An 18,540-nucleotide genomic window follows, 5' to 3' on the forward strand; every position below is an offset into this window, starting at 1 on the left:
TTTTTCCTTTGGCACTGGACCTTGTGAACTCTTGAGAGGCAGCTGATATTTCCCCCTTCCTGGGCACCCAAGGAGCAGCATGGTGGCTACCAGATTAGTTGCAGCTTCAACATCCACAGAAGTAGGCTGCTAAGGAAAGAAGAACTAGCAGAGAGAGACCACAGCGAAAAGAAAAAGCCCACTTGGAGTTAATTGGACTATGTGTAGGTGAAATTGGACTCAATGTAGGTGAAAATGTAAAATGAAGTTGGCCCCACAAAGAAACTTTGTAGAAGTCCGGATGAAGTTTTAGTATTAGTTTCTAAACTGAATGTACTAGTCAAAATCTATTACTGCATTCTGTTCTAATCATTCTGTGATTTTTAAAAATTGCTTAGAATCTCCTTTTCTGTGCGGGGAAAAAAAAACAACCAATGACCTGTTCCGTAGTTGAATCATGTTTATGCTCTGGGTACTCCTTTCTTTCTTTCTTTCTTCCTTCTTTCTTTCTTTCTTTCTTTCTTTCTTTCTTTCTTTCTTTCTTTCTTTCTTTCTTTCTTTCTTTCTTTCTTTCCTTCCTTCTTCCTTCCTTCCTTCCTTCCTTCCTTCCTTCCTTCCTTCCTTCCTTCCTTCCTTCCTTCCTTCCTTCCTTCCTTTTCTTTCTTTCTTTTTCTTTCTTTCTTTCTTTCTTTCTTTCTTTCTTTCTTTCTTTCTTTCTTTCTTTCTTTCTTTCTTTCTTTCTTTTTAAAAAATCTCCCTCACTCCCTGCCTTGCTGGGGAGAATTCTTGGATTAAAACCAAAACCAGAATTGTCCTTGGAGTAGCTGAGGCAGGGGCATGAGTCAATAGCTGGGAACAGTTTTCCTGCCATATTAGTATATAGGACAAGCCTAAGTGAGAGTAAATCCTCGCTCCTCATGGATTGGCTTTTGTACCTGCTATCAGGACACTAAGTGCTTTGTAAATCTATCTCATTTGATCATCACAACAGAGTAGGTCTTCATTTTTCAGATAAGGAAACTAAGGCAGCCAGAGGTTAAGGGACTTGCCCATGGTCACAGAGCTAGTAAGTCTCTGAGTCTGGATTTGAACTTGAATCTTCCTGACTCCAGGTTAGTGCTCTATCCACTGTGCCACCCAGATGTTTCAGTACTGTATGAGGGAAGGGGAAAGAGGAAGGGAATGAACATCTATTGGTTCCTACTATGTGCCAGGCACTGTGCTGAATGCTTCACAAATATATCATTTAATCATCAAAACCCTGTGAGGTAGGTGCTATTATTATTCCCATTTTGCAAATGAGGAAACTGAGGCTGAGAGTAATTAAAGGACTTGATCAGGGCAGCTAGGTGGCACAGTGGATAGAGCACCAGCCCTGGATTCAGGAGGACCTGAGTTCAAATCCGGCCTCAGACACATAGTACTTACTAGCTGTGTGACCCTGGGCAACCCCCCATTGCTTAACCCCCCTACCCACCCCCCCAAAAAAAAGAAAAAAAATAAAAGACTTGATCAAAGTTACACCGCTTGTAAGTGTCTGAGGCTGGACTTGAACTCTGATCTTTCTGACTCCAGGCCAGTGCTCTATCCACTGTGTCACCTAGCCAGCCTATATGAATCTTCCTAGTCAGATTCATTGATTATTAGAACTGGAAAGAACATCAAAGATCATCTAGTTTAAACTACTATCTTGAGGAAGGAAACTCCTCTGCAATATAGCTGATAAGAGGTTATCAGATTCTGTTTGGGGACCTACCCTCATAAGAAACTCACTACCTTCCAAGAAAGTTCATTCATATATTCATAGATTGTTACAGCCTAAAGGTGTCCCAGAGGTCATCTAGTCCAATACCAATCGAAGTCATGACTCCTATCTACAACCCAGGTAAACAGTCATCCATTCTCTGCATGAAGTACTTTAGTGATAGCTAACTTCTCTTCCCTTCCCCTCCCCCAGATAGTTTATTAATTCCGTCTTTGGACAGCTCTCATTATTAGGAAGTTTTCTGTCAGTGTTCTTTGACCCACAGGGAACTGAGCTGCTCAGAGAGTGGAAGGATAATTGTATGATTTTTCTAATGAGCAGCTTTGGGGATTGAGTCTCTGAGGTCCTAAAAACTACGAGTATTCCTCTTTTTCCTGACCACTCTAGACCCTCAAACTATCTTTCTCAACTCAGGAGAGGGTCCGCTTCTATCTCCCAGAACATTAGTCCCCATGCCTGAGGCCATCTCTTTGCCTTTTTTGGGACCCAGAGCTACTACCTACAACATAGTATGGATCCAGAGTGAGCCAAACTTGTCCCTTTGGTGATGACGGGTAAGTACTTTGGAGGGAACTGACAGAAAAGGAGGGGAGAAGAAGAAATGGGAAGGGAGGCAACCTATTTTTCCTCAAATTCTGCCAAATCCAGCACAGCCCCTGTCACAGCCCAGTCTAGACCAGAGCCCAGTTCAGTCTAACCCAGACCTTAGTCTATCTGAGATCCCAGAACCCAGCTCGATGCAGCCATTCCAGTGCAGGGCAATGGAGAGAAACCCAGCCCTGCCACTGACTAGCTGTGGCACCCTAGACAAGTCATTTCCCCACTCTGAGCCTTCCCAGTATAATTAAGACACTTTCACATATTTCTGTGAAGATTAAATGAGCACTTGCTATGTTCCAGGTACCAGGGATACAGAGATAAAAATGAAATTCTCTCTGCCCTCAAGAAGCTTATATTCTACTGGGAGAGGGAGGATATACATGTAAATAAGTAGAGACAATATATAAATAATCATATAAAGCAATTTCAAAAGGAAAGGAGATCTAAAAATACCTGGGGAGGGAAGGGTCGGTGGGTGCCTCAAGAAAGGCTTGTGTGGGAGAGAGTACCTGAGATACGCTTTGAGAGGATCTGGGGATCCCGAGAAGAAGAGGTGAGGAAGGAATGCACTTGCCACGTGGGGGCCCACCAGGGCAAAGGCACAAAGGTAGAACATACAGGGAACAGCTAACAGGTCGGCTTGTCTTGGAACAGAGAATACATTTTTTAGTGTCTATGTCATGAAGTTCACCCTGGGCAAGGCTCATGACATTTCAATGCTTCAGGAAACTCTCTAAGTGAGTAATCTGCAGAGTAGTTAGAGGGAGTTTACCAAGAGTTCCCCAAACTGATGAGATCACAGATTTGGTTAAAAAAAGAAAACATGAACAGAATATGACAAGATCAGCAAACACATATTAAGTGCCTTCTCTGTACCAGGGACAGGGCTAAGCACTGGGGGTACATAGAAAGGCAGAAGCCAATCCCTGCTCACAAGGAGATGACAGTCCAATGGGAGAGAGCAATTATGTATAAACAAGCTACATACAGGATAAACTGGAGACAACCAACAGCAGGAAATTGTCAGCATTAAGGGGGGGGGTGGTCAGGAAAGGCTCCCTGTAGAAGATGGAATTTTAGCTGAAGGAAGCCAGGAGGTGGAGACAAGGGTACAAATATAAAAATTAAACTAGTCTCTGTGCTCAAGAATCATGGATTTTACTGGTGGGAGAAATAATTCCAGACTTGGAGAGAGCAGTCAGGAAAAACATGTAGGAAGCAGTGCCTAAACTGTGCTCTGAAGGAAGAAAGCTAGGGGTTCCATGAGGTAGAAAGACCTTGAGCATTCTGGAATGGGGGATAGCCTGTATAAATGCGGACAGCTGGGAAATTACATGTAATGTATGGGAATAGCAAATAAGGTCGTTTGTCTAGAATGGAAAATGCAGAAAGGCAAGTAATATGAAGTGAGTCTGGAGCCAGATTGTGAAGGGATTTAAATGCCAAATTCATCCTAGAGTGAATAGGAAATCACTGAGGCTTTGGGAGACATGGTCAGATGTGGGTTTTGAGGATATCAATATGGTTGAAAGACTGGAGAGAAGAGAGACCGGGGCAGGGAGACTGATAAGGAGGTCATTTCATGGTCCAGGTGAGACATGATGAGGACCATCACCTAGGAGGTGGCCTTATGAGCAGAAAGCAGGGGATGATGGCTGAGATGTCATGGAGGTAGGATAAATTGAACTTGGTAACTGATTGGATGAGGGGAGGTGAGAGAAGATGAAGAATCAATGATGTGATTCTGTGTGACTGTAAGTGTGTGGGACAACGGCCACACTAGAATTAAAAGTTCGGAGGCTCAGTCAGAGATCAGAAAAGGTTATATTCCTTCTCATGAGAAAGGGCACAGCCCTCGTCACTCAAGCAGTGACAGCCAGGGAGTGCAAAGTCTGTTAGTGGGGAACAAAGTTTTATAGTCCTAACGCAATACCCCCTTCCCATTCCTGAACCCTTCTTCCCATTGGTTGGGTTTCAGGGTGCAGAATCTAAATGTGGCTGTTTAAGACCCTTAGTACAATAATATCCTTATTTGGAAATATTTGCCTAGAGACAGAGGCTCAGGAAGACTTTTGATAATGGTTTAGAAGTTCCACCTAGAGACAGATAAGCAGGAAGCCCCTGGCAGTTAAACTAGCAGTCTTTTGCAATTTTTACCTTGTTAGAGGAATTGGAGCACAGGTTAGCTCTTGCTTAATGCACAGCAAATGTTTGCAGATTCATCAAGTTTTACTGCTTTGGGGGGTATAAAGGAATTTATGAGTTTTAGTACTGAGGAAACTTCATCTATCTCACTCATAAGGATGGGAGAAGTAAAGAAGGTGGGACATGGACAAAGGGGAAATGTGTTTTGCGTGATTTCATATGTATAATGGAGATCAGATTTCTTGCCTTCTCAATGGCTTAGGGAGGGGGCACAGGGAGGGAGAGAATTTGAAACTGAAAATATAAATAAAAAAAGAAGTAGGGAAAAGGATGGACGTTTTTGACTTTTAGAAGACTGAGGATTCTCCTAGGGGCAGGGAAAAACTCACTGGGTTCTACCTCCCCCAAACATAGGGTCACCTGGACATCAAAAAGCAGGGGAGATGCCTGGTTGAGACAGGCCTTTTAGGGAGTTGGTGAGTCTAGGAGCAAGGCTGGAATTCTGGGTACAGACCACAGAGCACATGGTCAGAGGGTATATATATATATATATGACTCAAGGGTTAGAGTGGATAGGTCAACATAGGAGACACCTCAGTGGTAGTAGGAGTATCTCCTTGGGACTGTCTTGTTTTAGACTGATGGATGGATTCAAGGGTGTTCTTTGTCTGGACTCCACTCTACAAGTTAACACTCCTTCTCCTAAATAAAAGATTCCTTAAAGAACAGACAGAAAAGCAAAACTAACAGCAATTGTGACCCGTAGAAATGTTAATTTTAGCTCATTATATTAACTTTTCTTAACAGAAAGGTGAAAGCATATTTAAAATCAGTTACCTGGAAGCAATGTTGATTCTTTTAAAAATAATTAATTTATTTGTTTTTAGTTTTCAACATTCACATTTATAAGGTTTTGAGTTCTAAATTTTTCCACCTCCTCTTCCCCAAAATGGCATGCATATGTGATCATGTTAAATATATTTCCACATTAGTCATATTGTAAAAGAAGAAACAGAACGAAAGGGAAAAACCATGACAAAGAAAAAGCAAGAAAACAAACAAAAAAAGAGAAAGTAGTATGCTTTGATCTGCATTCAGACTCCATAGTTCACTGGCTGTGGATAGCATTTTCCGCCAGAAGTCTTTTGGAATTGTCTTAGGTCATTTCATTGTTGAGAAGAGCTAAATCTAACAAAGTTGGTTGTCACAATGAATGACACTAATTCTGCTATTTTTTTAGTACTGTCTTCAACTACTTCACTGCCATCATTTTGTCTGCTGACTCAGGGGAAGTGGTCCTGGGGTCCTAGGTAGGTCTTCCTACAGCAATCTGAGTCTCCTGAGGCCTTTGATTGTAGGAAGCTGTGAGAGGTATGTTGGAGACTTGAAGGGGCAACATGGCCTGAAACTTTGGGGTGGCTCATAATAGAAGCTGAGATCACTGTGACCTTTTCCCATAAACTGAGGGAGAATGAAGAGATGGTAATAGGAGCAAAATTTTTTTGTTAATGAATCTGTTTTTATGCACTCTGTTTTACATTGTGAATTCATGATTCTCGCGTGATTTCATGAGGTTCTTTCTGGCATAAGGGCATAATACTATCACAATTATTCTTATATCAGGGAAAGGAACCTGTTACAAGTTTTTAATTGATTACACAGACAAAGGCCTCGACCCTGCATCTGTAGAAGAGACACCCACATGGATGCATCAAATTAGAAGTGTGCAAGGGGGATCTTCTAGGTGCTATCAGGGATGGCTGGGGGCAAGGACAAAGAGTGAGGGGTCTGGCTGGGGGGAGCTTCGATGTGCTTTAGATGAGACAGATCACTTTCAGAGACAGAGTTATTGCTTCTGCTAAAACTAAGGGGCCTTTCCATCTTGGCTGTCTCTCTTGGACCTGGAGCCTCCTGTGTGGTTCAATACACAGAGCAAGAATCTTGGGCTCTAGTCCGAGCGTTAACTGAATTACCATATGACTTTGGACGAGTCACTTCTCCTCTGCGTTTCATTTTATGAATTAAAAAGAAGAGGGTTGAATTAGTTGGTCCTTCAGGTCACTGGATCATAGCCCTAGAGCTGGAAGAAACCTAGGGGACCATTTGATCCATTTCCCTCCTTTTACACATGAAGAACTAGAAACACAGAGAGAAGCTACATGCTTGATGAAGAACATAGGGGTGGTAAGTAGGAGCTGAGCTAAGGCCCTTGCCTCTAGACCTAGCTTGCTTTTCCGTGGCTAGTCGTGCCCCTCCCCAATAGCTGATTCATATTGTATATTGTTGTTCTTTTTTTTTTTTTTAAGTGGTGTCTGACTCTTCATGACCCCACTTGGGGTTTTCTAGGTAAAGGTACTGGAGTAATTCACTTTCTCTAGCTCATTTTACAGATGAGGAAACTGAGGCAAACAGGGTGAAGTGACTTGCCCAGTGTCACACAGCTAGTGTCTGAGGTCACATTTGAACTTGGGAAGATAAATCTTCCTGACTCCGAGCCCGGCACTCTATGCACTATGGCGCCACCTAGCGGCCCATTGTATATTGAGTACCTTTCTTTTTTTCCCTTTTTTTAAAATATAAATTTATTTATTTTCAGTTTGCAATATTTACTTCCACAAGATTTTGAGTTCCAAATTTTCACCCCATCTCACACCTCCCCCACCCCAAGATGGCATGCATTCTGAATATCCCTTCCCCTCGTCTGTCCTCTCTTCTATCTCTTCCCCCCTTCTCTTATCCCCTTCCCCTTCTATTTTCCTGTAGGACAGGACAGACTTCTGTACCCCATTTCCTGTATTTCTTATTTACCAGTAGCATGTGAAAACATTTTTTAAAAATCATATGTTTTTAAAACTTTAGGTTTCAAATCTTCTCCCTTCCTCCCTCCCCACCCACCCTCATTGAAAAGGCAAGCAACTCAATATAGGTTATACATGTGCAGTTATGCAAAACACTTCCATAGTAGACATGTTGTGAAAAACTAACTCTATTTCCCTTAATCCTATCCTGCCCTCCCATTTATTCTATTCTTTCTTTTGACCCTGTCCCTCCTCAGAAGTATTTGCTTCTGATTACCCCTTTCCCAATCTGCCCTCCTCTCTATCATCCCCTGCTCTCTTGTCCCCTTCTCCCCCTATTTTCCTGTAGGGTAAGACAGATTTCCTTACCCAATTGAATGTGTATGTTATTCCCTCCTTAAGCCAAATCCTATGAGAATAAGATTCACTCATTCCCTCTCACCTTCCCCATTTCCCCTCCACTGTAAGAGCATTTTCTTTTCTGTTTTTTTTTGTGAGATAATTTACCCCATTCTACCTCTCCCTTTCTTCTTCTCCAAGTATAATCCTCTCTCATCCCTTAATTTTATTCTCCAGATATGACCCCTTAATCTTCAACTCACCCTGTGCCCTCTATCTCTATCTATCTATCTATCTATCTATCTATCTATCTATCTATCTATCATACATATAATTTTTTTCCTCCAACTACCCTAATACTGACAAAGGTCTCATGAGTTATAAATATCATCTTTCCATGCAGGAATGTAAACAGTTCAACCTTAATAAGTCTCTTATGATTTCTCTTTCCTGTTTACCTCTTCATGTTCCACTTGAGTCTTGTATTTGAAAGTCAAATTTTCTATTCAGCTCTGGTCTTTTCATCAAGAATGCTTGAAAGTCCTCTATTTCACTGAATGACCATTTTTTCCCCTGAAGGATTATACTCAGTTTTGCTGGGTAGGTGATTCTTGGTTGTAATCCTATCTCCTTTGCCCTCTGGAATATTATATTCCATGCCCTGCGGTCCTTTAATGTAGAAGCTGCTAAATCTTGTGTTATCCTGATTGTGTTTCCACAGTACTTGAATTGTTTCTTTCTGGCAGCTTGTAATATTTTCTCCTTGACCTGGGAACTCTGGAATTTGGCTACAATATTCCTAGGAGTTTTCCTTTGGGGATCTCTTTCAGGAGGAGATCTGTGGATTCTTTCAATTTCTATTTTGCCCTCTGGTTCTACTATATCAGGGCAGTTTTCCTTGATAATTTCTTGAAAGATGATGTCTAGGCTCTTTTTTTGATCATGGCTTTCAGATAGTCCAATAATTTTTAAATTCTCTCTCCTGGATCTATTTTCCAGGTCAGTTGTTTTTCCAATGAGATATTTCACATTTTTCTTTTTTCATTCTTTTGGATTTGTTTTACAGTGTCTTGATTTCTCATAAAGTCACTAGCTTCCAATTGCTCTATTCTAATTTTTAAGGAAGTATTTTCTTCAGTAATCTTTTGGACTTCCTTTTCCATTTGGCCAATTTTTCTTTTTAGGGCATTCTTCTCCTCATTGGCTTTTTGGACCTCTTTTGCCATTTGGGTTAGGCTATTTTTTAAGGTGTTATTTTCTTCAGCATTTTTTGGGTCTCCTTTAGCAAGCTATTGACTTGTTTTTCATGATTTTCTTGCATCACTCTCATTTCTCTTCCCAGTTTTTCCTCTACTTCCTTACTTGCTTCTCAAAATCCCTTTTGAGCTCTTCCAAGGCCTGGGACTGATTCATATTTTTCTTGGAGGCTTTGGATGTAGGAGCTTTGACTTTGTTGTCTTCTTCTGGTTGTATATTTTGATCTTCTTTGTCACCAAAGTAAGATAATATAGTCTGACTCTTTTTGTGCTGCTTGCTCATGATCCCGGCCAATTACTTGAGTTTTAAACTCTTTGTTAAGGTAAGAGTCTGCTTCCAATGTGGAGAATGTACTGTCCCAAGCTTCGGGGTTTTATAGCTGTTTTCAGAGATACTTGTAGGGACCTGTAAATTTTCAGTTCTTGCAAGGTGGTATGATAAGGGGTAAGGTGTTTACTCCTTTCCTGGCCTGTGCTGTGGTCTATTAGTGACCACAAGCACTCCTTTCTGTCCTGGAACTGTGAGGAAGGTTTCCTGTCCACAGCCACTAAGCTCCACCATGCCAGCTCCTCCTCACCCCAGACCCCGTCCAGAACTGTGACCCAGATTCAAGCATAGGCAAAGCAAGAGATTGCTGCGTCAGCACCAACAGAGAGATCCCTGCAATCCCCCTCTGATCAGCCACTGGATTCCCCCTTAGTCTGTGGGCTGGAAGCTTGGGAAGCAGCTGCCCACCCCAGGGCCACGTTCTTGGGGAACTGGATCTGAGACCCCGCCTTCCTCTCTCAGCACCTCAGGAATGGACTTTTCCCGCTGACCTTCTAAGTTGTCTTTGGCATTCGTGGATTGAGGAGTCTGGAAACTGCCACAGCTGCACATGATTCAGTCCTCTGAGGCCTGCTCCAGGTTCGCTGTGGTCTGCATGCCCACACTGCGCTGCGCTCTGCTCCCAGCCCAGTGTGATATACCTTTCTGATCAATCATCCAGGTTGTCTTCGGCTGGAAATTTGTTTCACTCTGTCTTTTTGTGGGTTCTGCTGCCTTAGAATTTGTTTAGAGCCATTTTTTATACGTATTTGGAGGGGCTTGGGGGAGAGCTCAAGCAAGTTGCTGCTTTCGCTCTGCCATCTTGGCTCTCCCCCTTGAGTATTTTTCTATTTGGCACTTGAGGAGGTTCTAGACATGAGCCTAAACCTAAGGTCCCTTCCCCCTTCCCTCAACTGGAAGGTAGAGAGAAGGAGTCTAATTCTTTTTCCAAGTGTTTAGGCTCCCACTGGACTGAACCCGGTATGGACCACGTTTCAGTCCAGAGCAGAGGTGCCCCTGAGTGGAGAAGCTAATGAGGCAGCTAGTTAGCCCAGTGGAAGGAGCAGTGGAGCTGGAGTCATGAAGACCTCAGTTCAAATCCAGCCTCAAACACTTAGTAGCTGTGTGACCCTGGACAAGTCCCTTAATGGGTTTCTGCCTCAATTTCTCCATCTGCAAAGTGGGGGTAATAATGCCACTTATCTCCCCAGGTTCTTATAAGGATCAAATGAGCACTTTGCAAACCTTAAAGCAGCATATAAATGCTAGCTATTATTTTTAAAAATTTATTTATTTATTTTTAGTTTTCAACCCTCACTTCCATAAGATTTTGAGTTCCAAATTTTCTCCCCATTTCTCCCCTCCCTCCATCCCAAGACGGCATGCAATTTGATATGGGCTTTATGTATACATTCATATTGAACCTATTTTCATATTAGTCATGTTGTAAAGAATTAGAAACAATGGGAGAAACCATGAGAAAGAAGAAACAAACAAAAACAAAAGAAAAAAAAGAGATCTCAACTAATGTGTTTCAATCTGCAATCAGACTCCATATTTCTTTTCCTGGATGTGGATAGCATTTTCCACCATGGAACCTTTGGTGTTGTCTTGGATCCTTGTATTGCTGACAGGAGATGAGTCTGTTCAAAGTCAGTCATCCTATAATATGGCTGTTACTGTGTACAACGTTCTCTTGGTTCTGCTCATTTCACTCAGCATCAGTCTATACAAGTCTTTTCAGGTTTTTCTGAAGTCCACCTGCTCCTAATTTCTTTTAGCATAATAGTATTCCATCACATTCATATACCACAATTTGTTCAGCCATTCTCCAACTGATGGGCATCCCCTCAATTTCCAATTCTTTGCCACCACAAAAAGAGCTAATGCTTGCTATTATTATAAGGGAGTGGGGTGTAGTGCCTCAGTCTCCTGGGCACGATAGTGGTGGTTTTGGGAGGGAGGTTGAGGCCTTACAAAGTTCCCTGAGAAATGGGAGACTGGGAGAGAAGACTTCCAACTGGGGTCCAAGTGGGAAATCAAGGAGGCTTCCTGGAGGATGTGGAACTTGAGCCAGACCTCCCAGGAAAGGGGTCTAAGGATCTGTTTAGCTCTGAGATCCTGGGATGTGGAGGTCTGATAGCTTTCACCATGTCTGCCAGGCACAGTTATTTCATCCAGGCAGGCATGAAGGGAGTGCAGGTGGTAGGTTGAGGGTTGCAGAGATGAGTTGTGAAGAACTATTTCTTGCAGTATGGCTAATTGGTGGCAGCTGCTGTTTCAAACAGAAACTTGTCAAGAGTGATCAAAAATAGCTGTCTTTGGTCCAAGCAACTTCAGAAATTATGCAAATGCTGCTAAATGAACAGGATAAAGGGAAAGATGGGAGAAGGATGAAATCCTTTCTCACCTCACCCCTCCAGGAGGGAAAAACATTTTTTAAGTGCTAAACGACCATGTCTGAGGACCAGCAAGGAAGCCAGTGTAGTTGAATCATAAAGTACATGGAAGGGGGTAAAGAGCAAGAAGATTGGAAAGGTAAGAGGTTGTGAAGGGTTTTGGAAGTAAAAGAGAGGATTTTATATTTGATCTCGGAGGTAACAGAGAAATGAGTTTATTTAGGAGGGCAGGGGTTGATAGAATAAGCATTGTTCTTTAGGGAAATCACTTTGGCAGCTGAATGGAGGATGGACTGGAGTAGGAAGAGAATGGAGGCAAGGAAATCATTGCAATATTGCAATAGTTCATCCAAGAGGAGATGAGACCATGTGCAAAGTGGTGGCTGTGTGAGAGGAGAGAAGGAAAGAATTAGAAAATGTGATGGTGAACGTGACAAGATCTGACAACAGATTGGCTATGTAGGATGATCTGAGTGAGGAGCTAAGTATGAGAATGAGGTTGTGAGCATGGATGAGTGGGAGAATGGGGGCACCTTTGACAGAAACAGGAAGGTTCAGAAGAGAGTAGAGTTTTGGGAGAAAAAAAACGTAACTTCTGATTTGGGCATAGTGAGTCTGAGATGCCTGCAGGACATCTAATTAGAGATGTCCAAAAGGCAGATGGAGGTTAGGAGAGAGGTCAGGGCTGGGTCCATAGAGCTGGGAATCATTGGCGCAGAGTTAGTAATTGAGCCTATGAGAATGGATGATATCACCAAGACAGATAGTATAGGAGGAAATGGGATGAAGTCCCAGGAAATGCTGTCTGTCTTAAACAGATACACGTCACATACCGGAATATATTCCTCTCCACCACCCGTCCCCAGCCTTATCTTCTCTAGCCACAAAGTGTCCCTTTCTTTTGACCTCTTCATATGGCAGGGACTCAAGGCCCTTCACTGTTCTGATAATCCTGCTCCAGACCTCTCCAGCTCAATGTCCTTCTCAAACCATGGCACCCATAACTGAACACAACACTCCATCTGAAGTCTGACTAAGGCAGAGTAAAGTGGGACTATCACCACCTTACTTATAGAAGTTATATATTTGTGTTCTTTGTCTATCCATCTTGGCTATCAGACCCTCATCAGAGGCATTTGAGGCAGTTATTTCCTCCAATCAACAGCTTCACTAACTTGCATGGATTTTGTCCATGACTTCTTCAATGTTGTAACTGAAATTACTTTCTTTAAATTTTGTCATTAAAAATTCCTTCTTTGATTGAGAACTATCTCCTTAGCCATACTCCTGACAAGTTCCTAATCTGATTCCTTTCTCTTTTTTTAATGGCTTGACCTTTAATATTCATAGTGTTATTTCCAAGTAATTGTGGGTAACAGTTCTATCTATGACAGATCTATGGTCTAGTTCTAAACTTAAATTCTTCCAAACAACTCTCCAGTTTTCCCAGCAGTTTGTGTCAAATAGGGTGATTTCCCCCAAGTAATGTCTGTTTTCTCAGATTGATAGAATACTAGGTTGTTGTGTTCAATTGTCTATGATGCTTCTTTATCTAGTCTGCTCCATTGATGTATGTATATCCTTGAAAAAATCTAAGTTGGTAACTTGCCTGTGCATCCACATTGGTCTCTTCAGGCAAACCTCATTTCCCTTCCTCATTGGAATTTTCCCCCTTTTTGTCTTGAATTTCAATCCTGAGCATCTTTCCATTCCTTCTTTGATGACTTCCTCTATAGCAGAGATTCTTTCCCCAGAGGTCTGTGAATTTGTCTTTCTTTTTTAAATTTGATAACTGTATTTTAAGAGAATTAGTTTAATTAGTAATCCTATGTGTTTTAACTTCATGCGTTTAAAAAAACCCCTTATTCTAAGAAGGGGTCCATAGGCTTCACCATATTGACTATTAACTTGGTCTGCAACACAAGGGTTAAGGTTAAGAATTCCATTCCTTGTATATGTATAGCCTATATCAGATTGTGCACTGTCTTGGGAAGGGTGGTGGGGAAGAAGGAGGAGAAAAATTTTAAACTCAAAAGCATATGGGAGTGATTGTTGATAAATCAAAATAAATTAATAAAAAATTTAAAAAAAGAACTCCATTTCTATTGGATTTTAGTCTATGAGATTCTACCTATCCTTCCTCTGAACCCTTTGAAATTTACTTTCCTCAAATGTAGGCATCAGTGCCCAGCACATAGTAGGTCCTTCATCAATGCTTATTAGCTGACTGACTTTACCACAAATTGTAGGAAGAAATGGTCACTTTAAGCCAGTGTCACCACCCTTCTTCCTCCAACAACTACCTCCTCCCTTTAGTGAGATCAGAATGTCCTTTTCTTAGTTTTTTTGGGAGTGTAATTATCATTAAGGCAAATCATAGCTGTTCTGATTGTGTGTGTGTGTGTGTGTGTGTGTGTGTGTGTGACAGAGAGAGATGTAGGAGAAAGAGGAAGGAAGAAGGGAAGGAGAAGAGAGAGAAAGGGAGAGAGGGAGGGGAAGAGAGAGAATGAATGAATGTTAAGTTGTAGCATGTATCTGGATAATTGAAATCTCCTAGTGGAGGCCACTAGGTGGTGATGTGTATAGAATACCAGGCCAGGAGTCATGAAGATGAGTTCAAACCCGGCCTCAGACACTTACTACCTGTGTGATCCTGGGCAAATCACTTAGCCTCACTTTCCTCATCTGTAAAATGGGAATAATATAGCACTTACATCCCAGGGGTGTTGTGAGGACCAAATGAAATAATAATTGTGAAGTGTTTAGCAAAGTGCCTGGTACATAGTAAGCGCTATATAAATATTAGTTGCTGTTGTTACTATGAATATGGTTATCATACAAGGAGGATGTGGTAGAGCTGCAATTCAAACCCCGATCTTCTGAGTCCAAGCTCTGGACTTTCCTCCTTATGCAAGTCAAGGATGTCTGTGTTTTCACCTAATACATTTCTCCCATTTCTTTTCTCACAGAAAAACAAGCTACATGGGACCAGCCAACCAAACACATGTCTCTGAATTCCTCCTTCTAGGATTTTCTGAGAAGCCAGAGCATCAGCTGCCCCTCTTTGGGCTGTTCCTGAGTGTGTGCTTGGTCTCTGTGGGTGGGAACCTTGTCATCATGCTGACCATTGGATCTCACTCCCACCTCCACACCCCCATGTACTTCTTCCTCTCCAACGTGTCCTTGGTAGATCTCTGTCTGGTAACCACTTTGGTGCCAAGATGCTGGTGAACCTCCTGACACACAGTAAGGCCATCTCCTATGCTGGCTGCCTCACCCAGATGTTCTTCTTCATGGTTTTTGCTTGTTCAAACACCTTACTTCTCACTGTGATGGCCTATGATCGCTTTGTGGCCATCTATCACCCTCTGAGTTATGTCACCATCATGAGGCCACAATTCTGTGGCCTGCTGGCTTTACTTTCCTGGACTATCAGTCTTTTAAATGCAGTGCTCCACAGTCCATTGGTGATGAGGCTGTTGTTCTGTACAGAACGTGAAATTCCACTCTTCTACCATGATCTTACTTAGGTTCTCAGGCTCTCCTGTACTGACATGCTCATCAATGACATTTTGGTGTATTTATTAACTGCACTTCTGAGTATTTTTCCCTTCACAGGGATCCTTTTCTCTTATACTCAGATCTGTTCTTCCATAGTGAAGATCCCATCCACTGGGGGAAAGTATAAAGCATTTTCTACCTGTGGGTCTTACCTCTGTGTTGTTTTATTATTCTATGGAACAGTAATTGGAGTATATCTGAGTTCTTCAGTTACAAAGTTTTCCTGGAAGAGCTCAGTTGCCTCAGTGATATGCTGTGGTCACTCCCATGTTGAATCCCTTCATCTATAGCCTGAGGAACAAGGACATAAAGCATGCTCTGAGAAGACTCATTAGTGGATGGGCTTTCTCTCAGCTACCATGCATGGCTAAACCTAAGATTATAGCACCGGTAGCTATGCCCCAAAGTCTAGTAGATATAAATCTCAGTTCCCAAACATAAAGTCCAGGACTCCCCAGCATCACACTCTCCTGGCTGTCTCTTCTCTTCTTGGCCTTAGATGACATAGATCACCTGCTCTCTGGACTCTATTTCCTGGTGCTGCCATGACATCGGCAGTTTTACATACCAAGTTTGGTTTCATCCAAAGATCTGTTGTTTTACAGCATAGCTCTAGATGTGAAGTCACAAGACCCGAGTTTTAGTCCATGTTCTACCATGTGCAAGTACTAGACCTTTGGGCAAGTCACTTGAAATATCTGATCCTTGACTTCCTTATTTGTAAAAAGGGGATAGTAACATCTCCTGTTTCCCTCAGAATGTGTTTTCCCCTGTGGCTCAAATGACTTGGCATATGTGCAAATGCTTTGTAATCTGTAAATGCTGCAAAAATATAGGAAATACAACAAAAGTAATTTATTAAGTTCCTACAATGTGGGATGAATGAAAAATTCCAAGAGACAAAGGTGCTGGGCCATTAATAATCAATTTATTAATTAGGCTAGCTGATAATCAATAAATTGATGATCAATGGTCTCTCTCAATAACCAAAGACAAAAGGGCAGCTAAATGTCACAGTGGACAGAGCACCGGCCCTGACGTCAGGAGGACCTGAGTTCAAATCCGGCCTTGGACCAAACACTTGACACTTAGTAGCTGTGTGACCCTGGGCAAGTCACTTAACCCCAATTGCCTTAAAAAAAAAAGATAACCAAAGACAAAACATGAAGAGACTGGAAGCTTTAATATACTTTTGGAAAAGGGGATGCCCCTCACTGATGAAAATCAACCCTGACTGGTGAGTAATTAATGAAGGGGTGGGCTAAAAGTCTTCAGCATATCTTGCTGAGAATGGCTTTATCATGGGGCTTGGCCACCTCTAGCAACCTGGATGAGGAATCTATCTCTACCCAGACCACTCTGGTTGGTTTTCTCCTTTATGAGCTGGGTTACCCAAAGTCCAATGAGGGAGGGGGTGGTACAATGGCATAAGCTTAGTGCTTAGGGGCTGGAATTCACCTAGATTAGATTCTATGTACACTCTAAACAGAAGTAAGATCTCTTAGTTGGGTGGGGTCCCATCCAAGACCACAGAGCACATACCCCAAAGATCAGGCCAATCTCATCTATCAGCCTTGTCCTTCAGAGACTGGCTGACTGACCACAGGGGCTAGTCCCTGAATGAGGAAATAAAAAAGAAAAGTCTGGATCCCAAATTAATAATTGGTTATTAATATAGTAAAAAATCATAATTTCTCTTAATTTGAAAGGCATTATTGTAAGTCCTGGGACTACAAAGACAAAACCAAGACCTTCCCTTAAGAAGTTTAAGTGTGTTAACATCTTGTTACAAAAACAATCAGTTTATGTTAAAGCTAGGGGCAATATGATGGCTCCTCAGGTCCACATGATTCTCTTTCTCCGCTGCTTTACAGAGTTTATATTAAGCAGCTAGGATCTTCTAGGTGATGCAGTGGATAGAGCACTGGGCTTGGAGTCAGGAAGACTCATCTTCCTGAGTTCAAATCTGATCTCAGTTACTTACTAGCTATGTCACCCTGGCCAAATCATTTCAACCTGTTTACCTCAGTTTCCTCATCTGTAAAATGAGCTGGAGGAAGAAATGACAAACCACTTCACTCCACTATCTTTGCCAAGAAAACCTCTAATAGGTTCACAATGAATTGGACACAACTAAAAAATGAGTGAACAACAAAACAACAACTGAGGAGTACAATCATAATCTCACCAAGCCCCAGTTAGGAAAATTCCTATTATTGAGGCAGAAGCTTGGAATTTGACCTTAATTGACGTTTAAATTTATCTCTGACCATGGGCCTCTCTGTGGTTGATCTAAAATTCAGATTACCAGAAACATTTATGTAAAGGAAAAGGAGAGTATGTTGAAATGTCTGTTAATAAAAACAATAGGAGAAATCAGACCTTTCTTTGAAACTTGTTCCAGTCCTTGAATAAGTGGGTAAAACTAAGATTCCTGTAGGGCAAATGGCCCTTCTTGTTTTCTCCTTCCTTCTCTGTCCCAGCTCAGGACTAATTTCTTTTTCTCCTCTTGCAAGTTGTCTTCTGTGCTGCCAATTCTTTCTGGCTCAGCTCTAGATATCCATACTCCTTCCTTTCAGCTGTCAGACCCTAGGAATCTCTCTAGTTCTGAGATAGCTCCTAATTTTATCCAATTTTCTTAGGGCATGACCAAACCCTTGACCCAACTGGAAATGACTTCCATCTTGATTCAAGGAGGCATACAGGGCCTTTTTCACAGTTCTGACTGATGCATTAAATCAAGAAATGTTCTTTCTTAACAAAGTTAAGGGGGCAGTTTAATAACTCTTTGGGCATAATTCCAGTTTGCTCTCCAAAGAACTGATAAATAGAAGTATGTATAGAATGATTTATATGCACATATATATATATATGTGTATGTATATATATATATATATACACACACACGTACACTTATACATATGCAAATACACATACACACATATATGTATATGTATGTATGTGTACATATACACATACACACACACACATATATATGGAGGGGAAAGGGGAGAGAAGAAAAAAAAAGTTACACAATAATTTTAGTATATATTTAAAAGGAATTGCAAGTTGTGCATAATAGATTTGCAGTTTCATGCACAATCTCTTTTTCCCTATTCTATTATGTTATGGAAATACTTTTATTTCTTAAGTTCAGAATAAAATAAATAAAATTAAAATATAACAAAAGGAAAAAAATGGGGTGGGGAATGAATGGATCCCTGTCCTTATGCATCCGACCTTTGAATGAACGTCTAAATAAGTTGAGGAGGAAGAATGAACAAAAAACTAGGGGATGAAGAAAGGCTTCTTACGGGAAGAGTTGCATGAAATGAGTTTTAAAAGAATCTAAGCATTCTAAAAATTGGAAGTAAGGAGAGAATGAATTCTA

The 18,540-nt window shown here is 41.5% G+C and overlaps 1 pseudogene across 1 annotated transcript; it reads left to right on the forward strand.

Annotated features, from left to right (window-relative positions):
- The first annotated feature begins 1,997 nt into the window (after positions 1 to 1,997).
- LOC110196149 (olfactory receptor 7D4-like) lies at positions 1,998 to 15,989 on the forward strand (annotated as a pseudogene). Its single transcript, XR_013485759.1, has 2 exons — positions 1,998 to 2,298; positions 14,558 to 15,989. The product of XR_013485759.1 is annotated as an olfactory receptor 7D4-like (transcript).
- The last annotated feature ends 2,551 nt before the right edge of the window (positions 15,990 to 18,540 follow it).

Source organism: Phascolarctos cinereus, unplaced genomic scaffold, assembly GCF_003287225.1.
Source record: "Phascolarctos cinereus isolate Bilbo 61053 unplaced genomic scaffold, phaCin_HiC Scaffold_4;HRSCAF=312, whole genome shotgun sequence".
Taxonomy (NCBI): Eukaryota; Metazoa; Chordata; class Mammalia; order Diprotodontia; family Phascolarctidae; genus Phascolarctos; species Phascolarctos cinereus.